This window comes from Martes martes (assembly GCF_963455335.1).
Source record: "Martes martes genome assembly, chromosome: 1".
NCBI lineage: Eukaryota > Metazoa > Chordata > Mammalia > Carnivora > Mustelidae > Martes > Martes martes.
Genome location: NC_137888.1, coordinates 158,516,395 through 158,521,696, shown reverse-complemented (window position 1 = coordinate 158,521,696; position 5,302 = coordinate 158,516,395).

The window sequence follows — 5,302 nt, the reverse complement described above, 5'->3', positions numbered from 1 at the left end:
ATGCATGTGAGTGTGTAGCACATGCTTGCACCGTGTCACAGGCACATTATATACACATGCGTGTGCACACACACAAGCACATGCACGTGTGTGCACATGCCATGGATGCGAGTGTCACATTGTATGCACATGCGTGTGTGTGCATGTGCGTGTGCATGTACGTGCACATGCATGTATGTTGTGTGTTTGCATGGAATAGGGTCACTGATGAAATTCTTGGCTGTAAGAGAAAAAGGCTATGAGTGGGAGGTTTCCACATGAAGGAAAGCGGGAAGCAGGTCCCACTCTGTGGAGAGGCCCCACTGAAGCACAGGCAAGGTCCAAGCAAGGACTGCTGACAGCTCAGCAACAGAGATCAGCCAAGGCCAGGAAGGGGGATGGGGTTGGGCTAAAGCAGCAAAGGGTCCCACAGTGAGCAGGAAGAAGTGCTCGGTTAAAAAGTGACTCGGGCTACCCTTTGTCCTTGCAAGCTTTGCTCTTCCTCCTGTCCCAGGCTCTATTGCCAGGAGTCTGGCTTAATTATTGATGTTTAAAGTGCATTAACTTCTTCCTTACAGAAAAATTCCCATTAATAAGTGTAGAAGAACTGAGAGGAAAGGAAGATAACCATAGAATACCTCAGTAATAATTGCTGCAGGCAGGACCCGCTGGTGGACATTAACATTAGTGGGTGAAAGCTGAGGCAGACTCAGGGAATTGCCCCTAATATTTAGTAAGTACAAAGAGGACAATAGTAAGTTTACAGTGGAGCATCTGAGCTGGCCCCTGTTGTCACGTGATCAAGTGCTTAATGTCACAGTTGGAAGACAGTGACCTGAAGCACCCTCAGATAGGATACGCCTGAGGGACACCTCACTTCTTGGCTCTTGACACAGAACTGCTGAAAATGCATTAGCTCAGTCCAATCATGGGACCATCAGACAGATCCAAACAGAGGGACATTCTAGAGTAAAGGACCAGCACTCTTCAAATGCATCATGAAGGGCGAGGAAGGCTGAGGAACTGACCCAGACTGCAGGAGACTAACCAAGTGCAGTGTGACAACCAAGTGCAGTCTGGGACCCCCGACAGGATCAGCAGTGGGGTGCCGGTCAAACCCAGATAGAGTCCGCAGTCTGCTTCCTAGGACTATGGCGGTGAGCACTCCTCTGGGTAAACGTGCTCTGATTGTGGGAGATGGTAATACGAGGGGAGGCTGGGTGAAGGGTCTACAGGATATACAGGCACTATCTGCATTGGTTTTACAACTTTTCTATAAGTCTAGCATTATCTCAAAATGCAACAGGCAGTGGGGGTGGGGGGTGAATCACCGAATGGGCTCAGTGGTCTTTGCTTGGGTCTCCCCAGTGCCCATAGAGACTGTGCTGGGCCTTTGTGTTGCAGGGACAAGCATGGAGGTCAACACAGCCTGTGGTCGTGAGGGACACTCTCTGGGTCATCTTCTGGGGGGCACGGAAGGGTGTGTATGGGCCCTGTGGGTGACCACGGTTCTGAACCAAGGTCGACATTTCAATTCTGACAGCCAATGGCACACATAAAATCAAGCCTCTCCTGAGATGCCCAGGATCTGTGGTCTCCAGGGGTGGGGCTCATACAAGGGACAGTGAGGTCGTACTCATACAGACACACCTAGGCTGAGGAGGCATTTCAAAAGTAACCGCTGCCTTAGTGTGTTCGGGCTGCTCTAACAAGTCACCCCAAGCTGGGGACTTCGGCCACAGACATTGATTCCTCACAGTTCTGGAGGCTGGAAGTCCAAGATTAAGGTACTAACAGACTTGGCTCCTGGTGAGGCCCCTCATCCTTCTTTGCAGACAGCCACCTTCTCCATGTGTCCTCATCGGGGTGGGGGTTAGAGAGCACTCCAGTCCCTTCTTGTCAGACACTAATCCCATCATGAGGCCTTACACTCATGACCTCATCTAACTCTGATTACCTCCCAAAGGCCCCATCTCTAAACACCCTCCCACTGGGGCTTAGGGTTTCAACATGTGAACTTTGCGGGGACACAATTCAGTCCATCACTGGCCAAAATAGATCTCCAAATCTCCCTCCACCCCCAAGCCTATTCCTCTTCTGTTCTTCCCATTCAGAAAATGGACCCAAACTGAAAAGCTGTTTTTGGATCCCTATTGGCTTTACTCTCCGCTTTTGGTTCTGCCTCCAAAATCTGTCCTTTTTCAACCTCTCCCCACAACTACCTCTGTACCCCCTACATTGTCCATTCTCCACCCAGCACATAATTCAACCTATCAAACCATCCAGCAGATTAGCCCAGTCCTCACTTAGAACCCTCCAACACCTGCATGCCCCCCTCCTCCCCAGAGTCTACAAGGTCCTGCCAAACTCGACCCCTTGTACTCCTCCCCACTATCTGCATCACCATCCCTGGGTATCTTTACACCCCTTGGCTGAGCCCTGGGTCCTCTGCACTCAGTCTGGTTTGTCTGTCACTTAGGGATGAACTGTAGTGGTACCTGTCAGAGGTGGCTCCCCCATTGCCACGTCAAAGGAGTCACTGTCCACTCTTGGTCTTCTGAAACATTTGCTCCATGTGGGCATCTCCTGAGACTAGGACGGGCTTGGCACACAACAGGTGTCCAATACACACCTGCTGAATTGACTAGTCAATTAGCTGCTTCCTTTCATTAACTGTAGCCCTTCTGTGGGAGCAGAGCAGGAGTCTGGCAGGGCAGGCAAAACCCAGGGGTTTTCTGGAGTGGAAAGATTTAGAAGGAATGCCCTGATCCTGTAGCTAACCTATGGGGTGACCCTCATGCACCTTACAAGAAGTCACCTGGGAGCCCACAACCCTTCAGTAGCAGAACTCTTCCCAGCTGCTAATGAGCAGCTCAGTGTAGGATCAGAGACCCCAGGCCAGCATTCCTAGGAGCTGGGCATGATGAACCATTAACTGACTTTGGACCTGGCTTGGCCATGGTCTTGGGAAATCTGAGAAAGGGGGAACTGACCAAATGGCTGGTACAAAAGAAGCCAGTGGGCCGAGGGCAGGGGCTAGCCCAGGGACAGGACTGGATGCTTCTCTGAATGTAGACTTCCCTGGCCATTTCCATGAGCATTTCAGTGTGGAGGGAGTCAATGAGGGAAGGCCCAGTTTTCTCCCCAGAAAGCTGAGGGAAGTGGGGTTTGTTGAGTGCCCAGTGGGAGACTCAAGGACCGAAGAAGAAGCCAAGCCTCGGAAGGAGTAGGGAAGGGGTAACTCCAGACCCTCGGCTGCCCAGCTAGCTGTGGGGTTTGAAGCATCATTTCTTGGTGCTGCCAAGAGTCAGAGCTCCGGGCCCCAGTTCATTCCTAACTCTCCTGTGGGGAGCAGCTGAAGGCTCATCCTGGCCAGGCAGCTGCATCCAAGAAGTCCTAGGTGCAAACGTTGCCCTTGGGAAACAACTGCGAGCCACGAGACGGGAGACAGACACAGGGCTCAGCAGAGCCTCTGGAGTCAGGAGACAGAGCCTGTAGAGAGAGTCTCAGGCATAGGCTTCTCTCCCTCCTTTGGGTATTATTTCTGCTTTAATTGAGCAACATGCGGGACCTGCATGTGTAGTTCACTTATTACTAGTCTGTGTCTTGACAATCTAAAATATACTCTTTATCTTAAATTCATGGGAATTTAGGACCTAATAGGTTCTAAATAATAATGCAATGTAATGTAATATAATATAATAATAAATAATAATAACATAGGAATTCCCATAGGAATTCCCTTAGGAATAAGACCTAATTCAGGTCTGTTTGATGCTTGCAAACTTCCTTCTGTTCTAGCCTTGTTATTCATTGTGTGGGCTCCTCTCCTTCCCCCTCACGTTTAATGTCTCTACTTAGTTCCAGATGTTTCTCAAACACCTCTTCCTTTTAGGTGACCCTCTCTTTGTTAGTGTTGGTTCAATGTTTGCAGCTTCCAGACATGATTTACATGGATCTTTTGCATGTTTCACATTTTTGCCCTCATTTCAAGAAACCATGGCCTGGTCTTGTTTCAACATACTTTTATTTTGTCAACAGTAAGCCATCTTGCAAAATCTCTTTGTGCTCCTAATAGGAGAGCCACTGAAGTGCCTGAAGACACTGCTCCTTTCCTGTGGGAAAGCTTGGCCAAGGCCCAGAAGCAACATCTCTTTCCATTTACCTAGAACTTTTGAAATGAAGTTAGCTATGGATGAGAGTTTTTGGGTGTGGGGAGAATGTTCCAGACACAGCATTCTGTCATCCTCTCTGAAGTCAGTGGCCCCTAATAATATGAAATGGAGAAGGATAAGAGGAAAGTTTTCTTCTTGGTTTAAAAAAATATTGTACTGGGGTGCCTGGGTGGCTCAGTGGGTTGGGGCCTCTGCCTTCGGCTCGGGTCGTGGTCCTGGGGTCCTGGGGTCGAGCCCCACGTCGGGCTCTCTGCTCAGCAGGGAGCCTGCTTCCTCTTCTCTCTCTGCCTGCCTCTCTGCCTACTTGTGATCTCTATCTGTCAAATAAATAAATAAAATCTTTTAAAAAAATTGTACTAGCACAGGATGGGAGAATTGTAGGTTTAGAGAAAGCCAATTTTATATAACAATGTTGAAGCAGTTCCCTCAAATGGCTACATTAAAATGTAAAAATTATATATTTTTGAATTAATAAGTGTTATGTGAAAGAGACATTGATAGCCCTTCTAGCACCCCTGGTGCCCCTTCCAGGACCTACTCTGGGAGGTGAGCAGGAAAGGCTGTTCTGAATGAGCTTAGTGATTCCTTCTCCAAAGTAGAAAGTACTGTGGTTTGTGAGACACAAAGATACAGGTTAGGTGGATGTTTCCATGACATTCCAGCCTGGCAACAATTCTAGAACACATAAAGCAGAAGAAGTTTGATAGATTCAACCACAGAAAATGGCAAATGATAAACTATAAAAAGAATTCTTGAAAATCAGTAAAATATAAGCCAAAAAAAAAAAGCAGCACCCTAATAGATAAACGGGAACAGTATATATGCAGATTAGAAATAATTTTTAAAAGATGTTTAATTTGTAATTTAAAAAAAGAATTTTTTAAATCAAGTTATATACCTTGATTAAACATATACCTCAGTTGACATATAATATTATATTAGTTTCAGGTGTACCACGTAATGATTTGACATTTATGTATTATGATATTGTCAAATAACTAGAAATAATTTTGAAGGAATGAGAAGACTCTGATGGGCCAGGAAGTGGCAAACAAGCCTTCTTGAGCTCCAGAATGGGGGTGGCGTGGGTTGGGGGTGAGGGTTCCAATCCTGCAGGCCTTTGGGGCCAGCTGTGTCCTTCTGCATCA